Source organism: Manis javanica, chromosome 18 (genome assembly GCF_040802235.1).
Source record: "Manis javanica isolate MJ-LG chromosome 18, MJ_LKY, whole genome shotgun sequence".
Taxonomy (NCBI): Eukaryota; Metazoa; Chordata; class Mammalia; order Pholidota; family Manidae; genus Manis; species Manis javanica.
In genome coordinates this window covers 7,536,337-7,555,906 of record NC_133173.1, presented here as the reverse complement: position 1 = coordinate 7,555,906, position 19,570 = coordinate 7,536,337, and the positions used below count along the sequence as shown (strand labels likewise).

General features: G+C 38.6%; 1 protein-coding gene across 12 annotated transcripts in view; it reads left to right on the top strand.

Annotated features, from left to right (window-relative positions):
• The window catches only part of AKAP13 (A-kinase anchoring protein 13), a 291,101-nt gene that overhangs the window by 46,183 nt on the left and 225,348 nt on the right, over positions 1 to 19,570 (top strand). The gene's annotated exons all lie outside the window — the stretch shown is intronic.

Sequence of the window (19,570 nt, the reverse complement as noted above, 5' to 3'; positions counted from 1 at the left end):
AGAGTTAAGCAACATCACCATAGTTAATTCTAGGACATTTTCATCACCCCAGGAAGAAAGCCTGAATGAACCCCCGAGCCATCATCGTGATCTGACAGTTAACAACTGTTTCATCCTGAATAACTCACCTGCGCTCGCAGAAGCTCAGCTCACTGTTCTCTCTTAATAGCCATCAAGAAATTGCAGGTATTCCTTTCTTTGACCTGGGAACCCCAATTCATCTTATTGACAGAGGAGAGATTGTTGGCTACTAAAAATCACAGGTCTTTTTCTACATAGGGTAATAAGATGTCTTCTTCTTCTGTCTTCTGTCTGTCCCTTTGGGTGTTGTGGCGTAGAAGTCCAGGATCTGTTCATGTCTGTGTTAAGTTTCGTCTTGACACATCCGGCCTCATAGTGCATCCTTTGTGCATCTTTTTAGCCTTCGGATTTTTTAGATCTTGAGTTTTCCATTTAATATCGTAGTATTCTTAATGACCTCAGTCTCGTGTATTTGATCACATATCATGAAATTTTCAAGACTTTTGTAAAAGTGTTCATCTGACTTGGACAGGGGTGGGCGTGGGGAAGAGTTGCTGTTGCCTGTAATAGAGACCTTGTTTTGTGTAGACTCTTGAGATTTGGAAGGTGTTATGTTGAATCCAGACACACTGTCAATTCCTTGGATTAAAAAGTTACTAAAAAAAAGAACTCTGGTGTATCTTATTTGTGGGTTATATACTTGGTGTTTAGATTATTGCTTCCCTTTCCAAGTCACACAAACTGTCACTTTAACAGTTTGTGTCTAACATTGAGATAAAACTATTGAGTGTAGTGTATGAAATCTACTCTTACTGCAAACTGCTGTCCCTTTCTAATCTTCCATCTTTTTTATTCTTAAATAATCTTTCAAGACTGAGGACTCTTTCTGGCCTGGGACAAGCACCTTTAAGTTAGGCACTCAGACAGTGTCTCCACGTCTTGGGTTATTAATTTTTGCCTTGCTGTTATTTATTCTATATCATGTAGTCTCAAGTTCATTCTCATTGGGAGAAAAGGAGGAAATAAAATAGATAAGGAACTCTTCTATGTACTTTCTTACGTACTCCACCACCCTGAGCAGTAGGTTTTAGATCTTCCTTCTTTGTCTTGCCTCAAACGTGGAAAAACAGAAAAGCTCTTTTTATAGTGTATGGCATTTTTCCAAGCTTCAGGTCACTTCTGGAGTAAAGGATCATACCCTTTCTGCCTTTCCATGCTAAACTGTTTTAAGGTTACCCTTCTCATTGTAAGCAAAATCAGGAGTGTTTGTTAGTCTCTTGGAGGTAGACACTGAACATTTTTAAGAGGCCTTTCTGCTTTGGGTTGGAGATTGCTATTATTCAGGAGTTAGAGATGAAAACTAATCCTGACCTCTCCTTGATCAGGATCCAGATAATGAAGGGCTACACTGCCTCAGCATCTATAGGAGACCAGACCCACTGCTCTCATGTTGTATTTTCTTTTAACTCAGGTTAGCAGCTTCTCCTCCCCCTCAAGAGCCTAGTGAGTTCAGGTGAAGTTATTCGCTCTTGTTGAGCTTGTGAACATTCCCCAAAAGTTCCATGAAGCTGTGGATCTGGGCAGGTCTTCCTCAGTCTGTTCAATACTGTTTAACAGTAATAATTATAATTTATTATCTAGGTGTGCCAGATGTGACTGTGGCTAGGCATTCTACTTGAGTTTCCTTGCTTAAGCCTCCCAACAATTTTATGAGAAAGGAATGATCCCTTTTTTTACTGACCAGAACTCAAAGTTTAGAGAAATCAATTGAATTGCCTCACAAAAACAATCTATTCTTTATCTTCATTTTTATCAGTCTTTAAAAGTAACACATCTAAAATAGTAAGAGCCATATCTAGAACTCTGATCCAGGTCTGTTTGACCCAGGTCTGTTTGGGCCTCCTTTGGGGTGGTTCTGTACCAGATGCTTTGGAGGATATGAAATCGAAGAAAACACACTCTTGGACTTTAAAGGCTTTTTTTTTTTTTTTTAATAAGGGAGGAGGGGGGAGCCAATGAGATTTGCTTTTAGGAGAGTGAACCTTTCTTTGGGAAGCAGTGCGTCGGCTCTCTTTGTCAACCGAGTCGGAGCCTTAGGAGAAGTTGGTGAGACTGCCCAGTCTCAGCACCGTGGTGTCTGGTCGTAGCCCTTGCCTCCCTGCAGTGATATGCAGGTCACTCTGCTCTGACGCTGCTGCTTTCTCAGGCCTTGTCCATCGAAGACTTCTGTTGTGTGGTAACAAGCAAAATGGTTTACCTTTATTTTAGGGTTACATTTACTGTGTCTGTCTTCACATACAGAACTCCAGCCTTTGCTGGAGGATGACTGAGTTGTGACTGTGTTGCTTGATTGTAACGAATGCCCTATTTTACTTTTCTAAGCCAAAGTGTCAGGGAAAGAAATCTGAATGTTTGCCAAATAGAAGTAGGTCCGGTCAGGGAGTGAGGCATCTGCCTTAGGCACTTAAGAAAAAATGCTGATTTCAAAGTGTCTCTGAAAGGCAGCTATCCCCATTATCCTGATTTTTAGAAATATATGCTCATTATGGAAGTTCTGAAATATGTAGAACTTCACCCATCATGGAAATTTAAAAATATGAAGTAGAAAAGTAAAAATGACTCATAATCTCGCTTCCCAGGATAATCACTGAACATTCGAATGATGCATGCCTGAGTGGGCTGCCAAGCTAAGGCTTAAACTGAATGGAGATGGGAGCTGCCATCCAAGGATGAAAGTTTGCCATCCGAGTTCAACTAACTGCCTGCTAAAACAATACCAAGATTCTTTGGAGGGATAGAACAATTTAGAGTCCCCCTAATACCCAGGATACAATCTAAAAGTACTCCCAATAGAAAGAAACAAGAAAATGTGACCCATTCTCAAGAAAACACTAGCCAAGGGAGATTGATCCCAAGATGACCCAAATGTTGGATTTAGTAGCTAAGGATTTAAAAGCAACTATTATTACTGTACTCAGTATATACAGGAAGATGTTGTAATGAAAAGCTACAAAATCTTAGCAAAGAAGTAAAAACTAAAAAAGGAAAAATTATCTGGAATAAAACTTTTACAGAATAAAAACAGATGATGAAAAAAATCACAAAACTTTTAAATCAGTATTATCTAATTGAAGAACAGAGATTGAAACAAAAGGAATAGAACTTCAGAGACCTGTGGGACAATTTAAAAAAGATCTATAATGTGCATTTACTTGAAGTTCCAGATAGAGAAGAGAGAGAATGGGACAGAAAATTATTTGAAGGAATAGGGATAAACATTTCCTAAATTTAATGTAAGAATTAAGTAGAAATCATTATGGTTGACATTGTTTATAAGAAGAAGAGGGAAAATGGATGATGAGGAAGAATTAAGGCTCGATTGTCTTACTTTCCCCCCAAACGTCTGGTCTTAACAAGCCTGACTGATTTCAATCAGTTTTTTTCCCTGGGTCTTACAGATCTACACTGTTATGAGCTCAGTAGATTAAGTTGCAGCCAGACTAAATTGCACAAAATGGTAGAATATGCTGGCTTTTGAAACGTGCTAGGGCTGGTTTCTTTTGGAGGTCTGCAGTGAGAACACCGGATCTTTGTGTGTGTGCTACTTTTTCTTTTTTCCTTTTCTGCTACCCTCTTCTTTTTTCTGAGAAAGGGCAAAAAGGTGACTGGTGCCTTTGAGCTGGACTGGCCACATCAAAGGCAGTGAGTTCTGGTGATTGCGAAGTGGCTTTGGCAGAGCAGCCTCTGGGGAGGCCTTTGTTGAGTCTTTGCTTTTCTCTCCCAGGTGGTGGTGCTGGTGGCAGCGCTGGGAGTCGCTGGTGAGGAGTCATTAATATGCCTTTGTTGAAATGTGGTTCTGTTATCCAACCTGTTGCATCTAAGTTTGGTCAGCATACTCTCTCTGTCTTCATCCAAGTCAGTGTATTGGTGACTAAGACAAGGTTCAGGAGGACATTGCTGATGCTGACTTCTGATGCCATCCACTAAAATTTACATATTAAATTTTTTCTTTTTTTGGTCTCACAGTAATATGAAAACCAACAAAAAGCTTATTATTTTGTGGCTTAGATGTTATAGGAACAACCCAGAATAGCTCACTTTGTAACTAGATTGAGAGTTAATTTATGATTATTTCCTTGCAAAACACTGCAGGTAAGGCTGTTATGTCCCAGGTGAGTGAATATTATGAGACCATGTTGGAAAAGCTTTCTTGTAATTTTCAGGGTAAAGGGAGTTTGGAGCTCTTCCATGGGAGCCTACCCAGGCTGTAAGGAACTGAAATTGGGAATTGAGTCTCTGCCTTCCAATTTATCTAGCTTGGTACACAATTTACATTACATGTTTAATTTTGCCTGAACATACTCTCTGATACAAATGATGCTGTAAGTTCTGCTGAAAATCCTAGCCCATCTAGAAATGCATTGACATTTGAAAATAGAACTGTGTTGGGATTTTTTTTGGATTTAGTAGTTGTCCTGTAAGTTTGGACTCCTTTGATCTTTAGTAGCAGGTGAGAGGTAGTATCTTTCAAAAAACACTATAAAATAAAAATTAACTTCTGATAAAATTGTAATTTGTAGTTTGTAGGACTGGTCACATTATCATTTTAACAATACAGTTTTGCTACTTTAAATAAGATACTATATATTAAAGAGATTTTGGTTCTTCCAGCCAGAAGAGTTCCTTTGTATCGCTTGCAGAAGTTTACTTTATCATGTGAAAAGACCCAAGCAAGGCAAAAAAAAGTATAAAAGGGCTTATCCTGGATTTGTGGAATTCTTTATAAAGTTTGACTTAAGACACAATATTTGGCGAATGAATTTAATCTTTACTAATATTTATTAGGTCAGAGATCACTGCTGTTGTGAAGCTTGCCCCTGTCCCACCCTTTATACTTGGTGAATACCTGTAGAATTGTTATCATTTCCTTGAAACTAGATGTTTACATATCTGTCTGTCTTAAAAGATTGAGAGCTCCATCAGGGCTGCCACTAGCAATTAATTAATTTCTCTGTCCCCAGAGTAGCACAGTCAGTAGTCCTCATGAGATGTGCAAATGTTTAAGAGGATAAATGAGAGACCCTATACTTGTGTGTCTTGTGCAACCAGAAAGTGCCTCTGCTAATAAGAAATTGCATGTAATAGTGTCTCCTAGAATAGGTAGATCTCAAGTTATTGACTGTAGTTGTGTGTAACAGTGTGTAGTACAATTGAGTGTTACTGTCATCCAGGCTAACTCTTTTCTAGGTTGCTCCAAATTGTGATAAATATATTAATCTGGTGTGGACAGGTTTTATTTTAAGTGTAAAGTTTAGCATTTGTCTCTAAGTTTACTACTGGAATAGCTGTTTAGAAATGTGACTACCATTATTTCAGCAATTGGTATGATGAAGTTATGAGTTATCACTTGAGTGTCCTGGCTGCCCTGCTATCATTAAAATACAGATTTAACAACTAGTCTCTTTCCCTTTAACCCAAGGACACTATGACTATTAAGCAGCATGTATTAGATAACACAACTGATCTGTTTTAATAAGTGTACTTACAGACTTTGATCAGAACACCTTAGACCCCTGAACAGAGACTCCTAAAACGTTAGTGTGGGGATTATAGAGTTTGTTTTATAGAGGAATAACCTGAGACCTAGATTAAGTGTTTCATACAAGGTTCTTTCAAATTCTTATGTAGTTTACAGTTTCCTGGTGGTGGTGGTTGTTTTACATAGCCTTTCCATTTTCAAAATAATCCTTATCCTTCCCTGCCTTTGATTTTATAAATCTAATAGAGTCCGTATGTCCTAGTCACTTTTATTCTGAGTAGCCAGTGTTCATCCCACAGACAAAGGACCAGTGCTTTAAGCATTGGCAGTGAGAATTAGGTGGTCTCTGTGGAGATGTGGAGAGAAAGAGATGTTGTCTTCCCGGGAACATGCAATTTTACACTTTTCTGTGAGCTATAACATGTGGCTTCTGTTGGTTAAGTGTAGTCGTAACTTTACTCTTCCTTACCCTTGTTATCTATGCATTTTTTAATGCTAGTTAACAGAAATGTGACACAATCTTAGTTATGTAGCTTTCTGCCCTTTCTGTGCTCCCTGTGACTTCTTGCTGGCTGCCTGTTGCCAGCCCGTTACTGTGCTCATGTGGAAGGAGCTGAGACTTTGTTATCCCAGCCCAGCCATGGATGCCATAGGGATAACTGATGTTCAATGTATGACAGAGCATTACAGCTTAGAAAGAGGTACTGAATTATTTGAAGTGAAAAATAATTGTTTTTAAATCTGCTTTATTGAAGTATAATTTACATATTAACAAAATTCATGCATTTAAAGTATACAGTTCAGTTAATTCTGTCAACTGCATAGAATTGTGTAATCACCTCCACAGTCAAAGAGAACATATCTGTCACTCCGAAACATTTCTCCCTGTCCCTTTGCAGTCAGTCCCCACACTCCCTTCCAGGGCCCAGGCAAGTGCTGATCTACTTTGTGTCACTAGTTTTGCCTTTTCTAGAATTTCATAAGAACGGGGCCGTACAGTATATAGTTTTTTGTATGTGGTACTCCCATAACAACTTTGAAATAAATCTATAATAGTTATGTATATCAATAGTTCTAATACATTTTTTTTGCTGAGAAGAATTCGGTTGTATGTCTATACCATGAATTGTTTATCCATTCACTCACTGTTGGACGGATATTTGGATGGCTTTTAGCTATTGTGAGTAAAGTTCTAGAAGGGTTTGCCAGGTCATAAAAAAATTGCCAAACTGGTTTTCAAAGCAAATGTATGAGGGTTCCAGTCACTCTTTACTTAAAAAAATTGGTATTGTCAGTCTTTCAAATTTAAGTCATATTAGTGGATATATAATGTTTATTAGCTCATGGTGGTTTTAGTTTTCATTTCCTTGATGTTTACTGATACTGAGCATGTATCATTGATGCAAGATCTATTAAATATTTGTTGGCCATTTTTTTTGAGATATTTGTCTTAGTGAGTTGTAAGAGTTCTTTATATATTCTTAGTACATGTTCTTTATCACATGTTTTGCAAATAATTTCTCCTTTTCATTTTAATGGTGTCTTTTGAAGAGTGTAAGAAGTTCTTAATTTTGTTCAAGTCCAGTTTATCCATTTTTTTCTTTTTAGTTTGTGCTTTTTGTGTTCTGCATAAGAAATCTTTGCCAAATGCATGATCACAATGTTTCTCCTATGTTTTCTTCAAGAAATTCTATCTCTTTGTTTAGGTTTGTGATTGGTTTAAGTTAACTTCTGTAGCTTGTGTGAGGTAAGGGTTGAGGTTCATTTTTTGCACAGGATACCTACTTGTTTCAGCATCATTTGTTGAAAAAAATATATTTTTCTCATTGTATTACCTTGACCCCTTTGTTGAAGAATGAATGTGGGTCTGTTTCTGGATCCTCCTGTCTCGTTACTGTCTGTATCTGTCCTTAGACCAACACTACTGTCTTGATGATGGTAGCTTTATAATTAAGTCTTAAAGTGAGGTAGTATAAGTTCACCGACTTTATTCTTTTTAAAATTGATTCAGATATTCTAGGTCATTTGTGTTTCCATGTGCATTTTCAGATGAGCTTGTTGATTTCCATAAAAAAGCTCACTAAAAGTTTTTTTCTTTATAAGTTGATACACATTCAGTGAAATGCACAAATCTTAGTGTGCAGCTCCATTAATTTTGACGTGTGTATACACTTCATAACACTTCATAACCATTACCCAGATCAAGAGATCTCACACATTTCTCACTGTTTTTTTTTTTTAACCCCTTCACCTATTTCAGGCATCACTGCAACCCCTTCCCCTGTGACAACCACCAGCCTGTTCTCTGTGTCTAGGAGTCTTTCTGTTTTGTTTTTTGTTCACTTGTTTTAGATTCCACATACAAGTGAAATCATATGGTGTTTGTCTTTCTCTGATATATTTCACTTAGTATAATACCCTCTGGGTCCATCCATGTTATTGCAAATGACAAGGCTTTTTTTTTTATGGCTAAGTAGTAGTCTGTTGTACATATGTATCACATCTTCTTATCCATTCATCTGTTGATGGACATTTAGGTTGTTTCCATATTTTGGTTAGTGTAAATAATGCTGCACTAAGCGTAGGAGTGCATGTATCTTTTCTTCAGATAAGTTCCCAGGAGTGGAAATGCTGGTCTTATGGTATTTCTATTTTTAGTTTTTTGAACCTACAGAAATTTTTACTGGAAATGAATTAAATCTGTAGCCCAGTTTGGGAAGAGTTGACACTTTTGAGATAATCCATTAACCTGGTATATCTATCTTATTTAGTTGTTCTTTTTTTTTAAAGCACATTTTCAGTTGCAATATTTTATTCAACTTAAGTATAATAGTTCATTAATTCATGCTTAAATATTTCATGTTTTTGGTGCTATTATAAATGTTTGAAATTTCAACCTTCAATTGGCTGTTGTAGCATATAGATTGCAGTGTATTCTTGTATTTTGATCTTGCAGCCTGCCACCTTGCTAACTGAAATCACTTGTTACTTCTAGTAGGTCTTACATAGCTTTCTAGTGAGAACTGATTCTTGTTGCCTATCATAGAGGGATACATTCAGACTTTTCATTCTTCTGTGTAATTTGAGCTAGTTTTTTGTAGATTACCTTGATCAGGTTGAGGAAGTTTCCTTTCTGCCCTTAGTTTGCTGAGTTTGTATAACAAATTGATGTTGAATTTATTTTTTCAAAGGCTTTTTCTACATCTAATAAGACTTGTGTAGTTTTTTCTTTCGTTGAAGGTGGTGAATTCCATTAATTTACCAAAGTTAAACCAATATTGTATTCCTAGGATAAACTTTATTTGGTCATTGCTTATTATCCTCTTTTATAATTCTGAATTTCAATTGGTAACATTTTGTTAAAGATTTTTGTGTCTGTGTTCATGAGGGGTTTGCCTGTATTTTTTTTGTGATCTGTCTGGTTTTAATATCAGGATAATGTTGACCTCATAAAATAAGTTGAAAAATAAGTCCCCTTCCCCCTGTTTTTTGATACTGGTATCATTTTTTTCCTTAAATGTTTGGTACATGTCACCTTGATGATGTCTGGACTTGGATGGAGTTTTCTTTGTGATAAAATTTAACTAAGGATTCAAGTTCTTTTATAGATAGAGGATTATTTTGGTAGATGTGCATCTCATTATAGTTTTAATTTGGCTGTTCCCTAATGACTAAAGATGTTGAGCATCTCTTTTCGTGTGCCTGCTAGCCATTCATGTATCTTCAGTAGTAAAATGTCTATATAAATATTTTACCCATTTTTAGTTAGACTGTTGTCTTATTACTGAATTGGAAGGGTTCCTTTTGAATTCTGAATATAAGTTCTTTATCAGATATATGATTTGCAGATATTATGCAAGCGTTAAATTATGACTTATACAAACATAAAGTGAACATATGTTAAAGGTTTTATCTAATTGATTTATTAAGGGATCCAGTAAGGTGTGAGAACTGATTCCACATAGCTAGTAATTTTTTACTGCATGCTGCATATTGTGGATGATACGTTTTAGAGACCACCGTGGTTTTTATCTTCTGAAAACTGTTAACTTTTGTTCTGGCAGGCAGCTAATTGGACTGGACTCAAACTCCCACTTTAGTTTGCCCCCTGCTTAGTTCTTTCAGCTTAATGTATTTGCTTTTTGCTGGAAATCTTGGACTCTCTCCAGTATATGTGCAGTTCACGGATCTACCAAAGATCTGGGAAGAGCTTATATGCAGATTTTAAGATTGCAGCTCTCTGAGGTGTCGGCTGCATCATGTGATCTGGGGGGTACCTTTAGGGGAAAAGCAATATAAAAGTGCATCTTATCCAATACTTTTTCCTTTGTTCAGCTTTCTGTCTGCTTGTATCTCCTTCCAGTGCCTTCAAATGGTAGCTTTTTATATTTTATTTAGTTATAATTGTTTATCTCTAAGAGTGATAGTTTAATACAGGGTGTTCTGCTTTTGCTTTTTTATAGACTTTAAATAGTGGAGCTCTTGTTCAGTTTTACAACCATGACTTACCCATTGAACTGGGCTTGATGTCCATATTTTCTTCTTTTTCCCTCAGTGTTTCTGAATCCATTTGGCCCCTCAGAAGGGCAGTGCACAGAGGACTTAGAGAACATCAAAGAGTATTCTCCAAACCTTTGTCATGTCCATTAACTTCCCATAATGTATTTCTTCTAAAATCGGAAACATAATTTTAAAAAGTTCACATTTTTGAAAGTGAAAGGAATAGGTTCATTTAGGTGGCAAAATTTTAAAAATGTTTTCTGAGCAGAGCCCTGGAAAGGCAGGGCTGCCTTTGGGGGTGGCCGGGCGGCTGATGCCCGAGTGGGGTGTCTGGTTGTGTTTGTTGTAGCGGCAGGCCTGAGGCTATCAGCCCGGATCTGAGTATCCCTTGGAGATTCCATGACTAACTTTTTACATCCCCAGCTCTGTGGTATTCTTTTTTCTCTTGTACTGTGTGGGGAAGTATTCTGTGGGTGGCTGCATGCTTTATTTGTTTCTTGCTCTCACTTGGGGTAGCAGTCGGTCTGTAAAGAAGAGTCATGGTACATGGGTCTTTGTCCATCTTGCTTTGTATTTTAATTTTCTGTTCAGCTTAGCAGCAAACTTCAGGACTGCTAATACCTGTATGAAAAGCCAGTGTACTCTTCAGTATGCTGCATGAAGTGATAGAACGGTATGCTCCTCATTAGTGCTTACAGTTTGTAAAGTTTGATGTAGTGCTGGCAGAAACATTATCCTTCGCATTCACTACAATTTTCAGTGAGACTCCCTCCCTGTTCACTCTCTCTGTGCTTGGGCATTGGTTTTAAAGCTTATTTCCTTCATCAGATTTTTGTAGCATTTAGGGGAAAAACATTCTGAGAAGTTCTGTTGCTATGTAACAGCAGCTAAATTATTTGGGCAGCAGATTTCAGCTGGCGGATGTTAGCCTGTGTTTGTGTAGAAGGGAGTCCATTCCCAGCTGATTCGCAAGCTTGTAAACATTTCCATTTGGATGTGGGTAGGAACATGTTGGTCTGTTGAGGTGCTGTAGTTGTTAGGTAATAACACAGCTTTTTCTGTAGGCTATTACCAATTACTTTGGAAAACCAGAACAGAGCACAGTTGTAAATTAGGGGACAATGGTAAGTTTTGGGGTGGATGAAACAGATGAATTAGTTTCCAGAGAAGCTTTTAACAAGCATATGTCATTGCCTTCTGCCTTTCCCTTCAGTAGTGAAATGCCACTTCCTCCACCAAGCATTTTCCATTTAAATGAATGAGAAGAACTTGTCTTCCTTCTTACCCTCACTGTGTGTAGTCCCCAGCTCACAAAATCACCTTGCTTTGTTTGTTTGCCTAAGGTACCCAGTGTTTCTGCACATGGAGTTAGGATGTGTTGAGATGGGGGAGCTTTCTTGATACCTAATTTCACCCCTTCTGCTCACAGAGTAAGGACAGAGGCCAGGAGGCCTGCTGCAGAGGAACAGAGACAGCAGTGCAGAAGTCTGCAGGTTAAGAGCATGGAGGTGGGGGTCACATCTGGTTTCAGATTCTGGCTTCTGTTTACTATCTTGCAGCTTTATACAATTTAAAAATGAATGTCTTCCTTTGTAAAATGGATTAATGTGAGGATTAGCAAGAGTATAAGTAAACTCTTCTGTAAGTGTCAGCGAAGATAATGATGGTGGTAGTTATTTTTGCATAGTTGATAAGTATAAGATGGCAGAACTACAGAATTAAGGCATTTGCTTTTTGGGCAAACAATCAGAAGAGCACCAACTGAGGAGTAAAGCAGGAGGCGGCGCCTGTGCTGCGAGGTGCTCGTGTGCCGTGAGGTCCTGATGAGTATGAATTCTGACAGCCAGAGAGTACACTTGTTTACCACCCGGCGTGTGGTGGAGGGGGAGAAAGAGCGAAGGCGGAATATTTCTTACAATGCCCTTGGTTGGGTTTCAGAAATGGATTTCAGATCCAGGAAGCAGCTTGTAACAAGAGGATGAGATCAGTGGGTATAATTGGAGCTGGTTGATAATCCTTTTACTCTGTTCCCTGAACATTTACGGTGTTCCTATTTCTGTACAAACATATGAGCTAGAAAATGACTAGGTCTCTCCATAAAAATGTCACGTGCCAAGATGGGGAGGGCGGAGCCCAGGGTGGGAGGAATGTGGGGTTGAGCCAGCAGTTCTGTTCAGCCTCTGTCTTTGCGAAGCTTTTTCCTGAGTAGGTCCTGGGGCAGTGTTGTTCTGTCTAAATGCTGTGGAGGTTATTTTAGAATGTGATCTTTAGTTTGGTTATACTAGCACTTGGGGAGGGGAACAGGGAAAAAAAGAGGAATCAAGAATATATTTTTAAAACTGAAAAAAAACTGACCTATGTTCTTTTACCACAGCGCTTTTTTTTTTTAATCATTGCTGCTTCCTGCTGATGGAGAGCCAGCCACAAAGACAACTGCTTGTGAGCCCAGGCTTGATAGCTGAAAACACCTTTTTGATTTTGTTGAAGTCATTTAGAGGGAGAATCGGTGTCAGTGGTTTTTAACTTTAAATTTCCAAGTTGTGGTTAATTGAGTGGGCTCTATTTCTTAAGGATTCTAGTGTTCACTGCAAGTAAGGAGTCAGGCTTTTATTTCCTTTCCCACCCTGCATTATTATTATTTTTTGTTGTTGGTTGTCCCAAGTCAGGCATGCCTACCTGCTGGGTTTGTGTCAGTGAAAGATGAAGATTTTGGAACATCCATTGTGTGTCACTGTACAGAAGTGCTGCCACAAATTTCTTTGACCTGTAGTACTCAGCGGCAAGTGATTAGCCCTCTTACAGAGGAGGAAGGCCTTAAGGGTAGCAAGAGGTTGGACTTGAGCTTGTTCCTCCAGGGCTCTCTGACTGGGTGGGGCCAAAGCAGTTCATGGTTTGTCTCTTGGCATGGGATGTTTAAGGTACTGATTCTTCAGTTGGCCATTGTGGATCTTAGGAGCAATCTTAGTTCATCTCTCAGATCAGCCTGAATTCTGGCCATCTTCCCACCGTGACTCATCCAGCGCAGAACTGACTGTTTGCTGTAGAGTATGTGTGTGGGGCCTGTTTGATTTATGTGGAGAATCAGAAACCCAAGATCTCCCAGCCCTCTGGAGAGTTTATTTAGACTCTTTATAGTTTGTAGTTATGTGGAGTCTCTGCTAGAGTACACACTCAAATGCTTTTTTCCCTCGTTGCCTTTTGGTATATTTTGTTCACACGATGTGCATCCTCCCTTCTTCATCTCTCTCCACATGGAGTTGCTTTCTGCATGGTCTGGGCTCTTTGAAGACACATGTATAGTACCTGCTCCTCACTCCCAGTTATCAAAATGTACAAAGCAACAGGTTTATTTTTAGGACAGTGTGCCTGGAAAGCTTCAGTCTTTTACCCTTTAATTAATTAAATTTTTGTAGTTGTAAAGATTTTCAGGAAGAGTAGCCAATTAAAGCATCCTTATGACCAAGTTATTACCACTTGGGTTATTCTATGATGATATGATTTTATGAAGCACTTATATATATATGTGTGTGTGTGTGTGTGTTTGTGTTTTGACTTTTGACTAGTATAATTTTAAAGAAAAGGGTACTGTGTAGTAGATGCCTGACTTTTATAGCTATATTTTTGTGTATATTCCATAGTTATTAAATGTTGGAAATCTCATGTGCATAGCAGTATATGGTCTGTTTCCACATTTACTAGAAACAGTTCATCATTATGCATTTCTTTTATGTGCCATTTACCTCCATACACAGCTAGAAATGCTGAATGGTTTAAAGCAACAGGTCTGTATTTTTTATGACAACCTTATTTTTTAACGTTAAAGTGGAGAGATTAATTTTCCATTCCTGCATTATATGGTAACTTATTAACATCTGTGGCCTTCTGAGAGTTTCCTATTAAGAGGGATTCAGAAAATTTGAAATTCATGGAATAATCGCTGAAGTTTCTCTTAAATCTGTTATTTTTAAATCCAGAACAAGTATACTATCACCCAAATCTAGACTGGCAGTAAGCTTTTTATAATTTGATAAAAAGCTCCCCTTCTAATCATTCTTTTTAGACTGTTTTCAATGAATTGATCAGATTAGAATTTCCAAGGCTTTTCTTTTTTGTTTACTTAGATTTTTTTTTAACTCAGTTGAGATTTAATCTTACCAGTTATCTTAGCATTGACAACAAACACGTTTGTTTTGCAAAGCAATGTGTCTGAATTGTAAGTGAATTCTCGATTAAGATCCAAATAGAATCACCACTCTTATAAATTACCATTTTCAAAATGTGTACATACTTCCTTCTCCTTTACTGTGGATGCTTATGAGTGCAAATTCATTCCCATGAGCACCACCTTAGTTACTTGGAGGAGAGATTGCTGAGGCACACCTTTCCCATGTAGTGGCTGAGAAACAGTTTTATAGTGTCAGATCACTGAAAAACTTTTGTCTTTAAATACTTAAATTCTCTGCTAAAATTGCTGGTCAGGTTATCACAGGTTCTACGTTATGGTATGGTTTGGTATGGCATCTAGATAACAATCTAGATGAGAATGATGATTTTCATGTGTTTTTAGTTGACCCTGGTTTGTTGCCACCTAAACTAAATATATCAATAATTTTTTTTTTAATACTCTCTGGTCATTGTGTTATAAAAATAAGAATGATTCTCCAAGGGCTAATTCAGGTCAGGGTTGTTTTATGAACAGAAATTCTCCTTTGAGAATAATATTTTTCATTTAAGAAGTTAATAAAATGATATTTTTATCAAAACAATAAAGGGCTACTGAAAACATTGGCATTTCTTTGACTCCAGCATTTTCATTTAATTATGATACATATTTCTTTTATTTGAAGTTTTTTTGGTTAAAACTTTACAATTTTGAGATGGTTAAAAAGCAAACAGCTAGCTCTGTTTCACAACATCATGTTCTCAAGGTAGTAATTTAGAGACTTAGTATTGGGGAATCATAACATTGAAGGCACTATTTGTTTATCCTCAAGATATGAGAACCATTTTAATAATTTGAAAGCTGCCATTGATGTTTCTAGCATCTGTTTCTAATACTGCTCTACCTGTCACCTGTGGGGATAATGTGGCTGTGCTTTTGTCATGTAATGTGTCCAAGCAGGTGGACTCTGTGTCACTGTGAAATAATTCCTAACAGAGTGGCCACTCCAAGCCCTGGATTTTCCAGGTTAGGCCATCCTGCTCAGTAATGTCTGCATTTGGGAGAGCCCACTTGCCTATATTTAGTATTTCCACATGGTTTATAATTGGATTAGCCCATTGGGCTGCTTGCTTTTTGGATGATCTGGGTTGGCCAGGATGAAGGAAGTATAAAGGCTTGAATTTGTCAGTCTCTTTACTGGATATCTATTTTAACCTTTGCTAAAGTTAATTTACATAAAGCCCAGCTGTGTATGAATTTTTCTAAATTTAAAGTATATTCTTATTACCATAGGGATAAGGTGTCAGCACTTACTGAATTGATGGTCTTGCTCTCCTGTGTCTGGACCTCCTGGCAGCTTACAGTTCCGTTTCCTTTGGATAACAGGATACAGCTGGCGGCTGACTTCTCATCACCTGTGGAATAGCCATTTGGAGTTTTCTTCTCCATGTAGATCTTTGCAAAACAGCAGAAACCATTTTTTGCAGGAAACCACAGCCTGTGTTAAACACCAGATAGAACTGAAATAACACGTGCATGTGTTCCTCTTCCCAGAGTATCTGCCATCATGTGAGCACCTGAGGATCGTGTGAAGCAGCTCTCTGCCCTCCCCTTTGCTTTGAGGTTTTCCCGTTTGATGATGCTGATGTCCCCACTCAGGTCCCTGTACCTCCGGCAGATTAAGCAAATCGATCCAGGCTGGCAGGATCCATGCTACCTTTAATGAATTTCTAGATTAACCTCCTGGGACTAGACTGACCTTCATTATTTTAATTTTGTTCTTATAGCCATAGCTGTGGATCTTTTGCTGTCAACTGGTGCAGAAAAGGTGCTGATTAATTTCTGTCTCTGATGTTCATCTCAATCAAGTATTTCTTTAGTATGTATTGTGTGCCGGATGCTGTGGTGGGAGTGGTGGTGGGGTGGAGGAGTGCTGTAGAAGACATGTGCAGTGTAATGGACTAGAATGTTTATTAATTGCAAGTTCAGGAGAAAAGGCAAGAAATAAAAGAGAAAAAAATACAAGACAATATATGCCTTATTGCTGACTGTGTTGTTTAGATTATTAGCAATAATCCTATTAAAGTCAGCAAGGGTGGAGGACATTGTCATGAGCAAAGTGTGAGGATCCCACTGAGCCTGGTGCCTGCAGGGACGGGATGGAAGGAGCGGGGTGGGAGGAAGTGCTAGATAAGCTGCGTAGATGGGTCACACACCGAGCGCTGTCTTGAGGCACCAGAAGGGCAGTGCAGGTAGCGTGGATGGCTTCCGGAGTTCACCAGAGATAAAGGGCATATTTAATAGAATTCCATGCCTGTTGGTTGATGAGGGTCTACGTTTCCCTCATCAATACCCTTTCTTTAGGATTAGAGATCATCATAGTGGTTAGGATGGTCCAAGAGATGTGGGAGTCCAATATAATGTGAGGTCGGTGCTGAAATGCCTGATTATGTATTTGTAACAGGCAATCGATCAGGAAGTTAACTTATTGAATATTCTCTTACTGCTTACCGTTGTGTTAAACATTTTACCCACATCTTTTTTTCTTGTTTTCTCCCATTTTACAGATTAGAATAAAGCTTGGCATTTAAGTAACTTGTCCGAGATAATGCAGCCAGAAGTGCCATGGTCATAACTCCAACCCAAGTCTGTCTGTCGCCTCTGAATTACATGGCCATTCTCTTTTTATCCTTACACTCTTCTATTAGGAGTTGTTAAACAATTCTTAAGTGCCAGAAGGTTGTCTCCAAGCTAGAGGAGGACTCTCCTTTAATGTTGTCATTACTCACTGTCAAAGTGGCTTACAGAGAGTCGGTGTAAAATCAGTATGATGTCGGATTTCTTGCAGAGGAAATGGTGAACCTAATCTCTTGTCAGCACTGCCAGTCGCAAGCTGCTGTGTGCCTTTGGATGCAGTGTCTGTACTCATGAGCCTTGGTGCAGGTTCCACCTTTAGGCTTGGCAGTTGGAAGCTCCAGAAGAACTAAGATGGGTTAAATATACCACCAAAACTGTGATCACATTTTATATTTAAGCTTTCCACTCTGTTTTTGAGAGAGAAAAGTACCCTAAAAGAACCTTTCTTAAAGATTGCTTACTACTTTGTAGGTAGAGGGGAGCTGCAGATTGAAAGTAGCATTTTAGGAAGGTTGAATCAGAGATGCAAATGGAACATGAAAAGATGTTCTCAAGGTGATAAGGCCCTGGCACTTCAGTCTACAAGTAGAGGCAGATTCCTGCTTGGGGAACAGGTGATGTGAGATGCATTTGCGACCTTTTCTAGTTATAAAGTCCTGCGGCTGACAGGATTTGGCTGGGGTTAGGAATGAGGACTCCAGGGGCTGTGGAAGCAGATGGGGAAGCCAGCCCTTGCTTGCTCACCTCAGGGAAGCCGTGGTGCGAATCTGGCCTGGCCTTGCTGGTTGTGACCCACAACAGATACTTGCTGGGTTTGAGTTGAGGCTGATGATGATAGATTTCTTCCAGTGTTACTCTTTGCAAATCTTTGAACCTACAGTTGTGAATGAACAGAAATTTGAGCTGAGCTTAAAAAAAAAAGAAAAAGAAAAAAAGCTAAGAAAAAAAAAAACAAAGGCAGAGATTTGTTTGATGTCATTGCTGTAACGTGGCTGCAACTTCTTCAGCATAGAGCTCTGTCGTGGTGGTCTGCAATTTCTTCTGTCTTCCTTGCTTGAGTTCTAAGGCCAAGCAGCATTGAGGTACGTGAGTTTACAGGAGTGCCTCTCCTGAGCCCCCTCCCACCACCCCCTCCTTCCACTTCTCATTCATCTGGATAGTTCTCAGCAACTCACTGTGCTGCCTTGTCTGTGTACCTGTTCTTTCTGCTCTGTGCTTCTCCTGTGTCCACTGGGTGAAGCTTATCTCAAGGTTGACCTCCAGTAATCTGTGTCTGGACCTCCATCTCTAGCGAGTGTACTGTTTCTTCTTGACCCTTGTAACATTTTTATTATTGCACTTTTAATATTTAATACAATTACCTTTATATCTGTCTCTTACTTATTTATCTCTAAAGCTCAGCACCTAGCTGTATGTGGAGTATTCTAGGGGCTTAGAAGTATGAGGACATTATCTTACCATTTTTGAATTTTTTTTTGTTTCAGGCAGATACTACAAACATATAAGGAGAAGGAGGCCTTAGGTACTGAAAAGATTATGGTGTACTTTCCTGTATGAATTTCAAAGTAAAACTCTTAAGATGAATGTAAGAAAGTCAGAGGTCTGATTTTTAAATTAAGCTTTTTTTTCAATTAAGGTATCATTGATACACAATTTTATGAAGGTTTCACATGAGCAACATGGTGCTTTCAGCATTCACCCATATTAACAAGTCCACCACACTCCACTGCAATCACTGTCCATCAGCATAGTAAGACTATACTACCTTCCCTGTGACCTACCTATATTGTGTGTGCTATAAATTAAATTTCTTTAATTATTTTCTTTGATTAGTGTGGTAAGAGTTCTGATTTTTTTATTCCATGATAATTACCTTGATTATTTGTGTGTGTATGTTTGCCCTAAATTCTGGATCATTCTACCTGTTGGGTAATTGTGCACTGATGAAGTGTAAACTAAATGGATGAATGTGGGTGTTAGTGTTTTTGTTGTTTGGGTTTTAATTTGTTATGTCTTTTTGTTGTACTCTGAGTATTGCCCTGTGTTGGTCTCTTTATTCTCATCTTGTCTGCCTACCAGCCGTGGGACCCTTTCCCCTTCTCATCCCATTTGTGACCAGTACTTTGCTGTTTTCTTGGTAATTTTTGAGCACTGTGTCATGTGATGGTGGGGCACAGAAGGCTAACCTAAGAGAATCAAACACATTTGGGTCTCAGCACCATTGTTTCCCAAAGTGTAGGCTGGGATTCCAAAGCAGTCTTCTAATTTGGACTCTGATGAAGGAAGGGGGCTTGGGGGGGCCAAGAATTGACATTTTTTCGTAAGGCCTCCAACTAGTGCTCATGTGCAGTGTTTTGAAAATCCCTGCTTAAAGCTAACTTGTTATTAATTAATGCAGCTTTAAACAAGTCAGACAATTACAGAGCTCCTGTAAGATTTCCTCAGTCCCTTATTTAGGAAATATATTTGGTGCGTGTAGTATTTTATATTGTTTGTAGAACTTGACATCTTCAGGAACAACCTGTTTGCCCTTTGTACCTTGATTCCTTTATATTGTTCAGAGTTCCCCGCTCCCACCCGCAAGGAGCCTATAACATGTTTATAGCCACCAGCCGAGACTTCTTCGGAATGAAGGAAAGAGTCTTTGAGTGTTGACTTTTCTACAAGAATCCAGGGTATGCACTGTCATTTCCATGTTAACCCTCACCCCA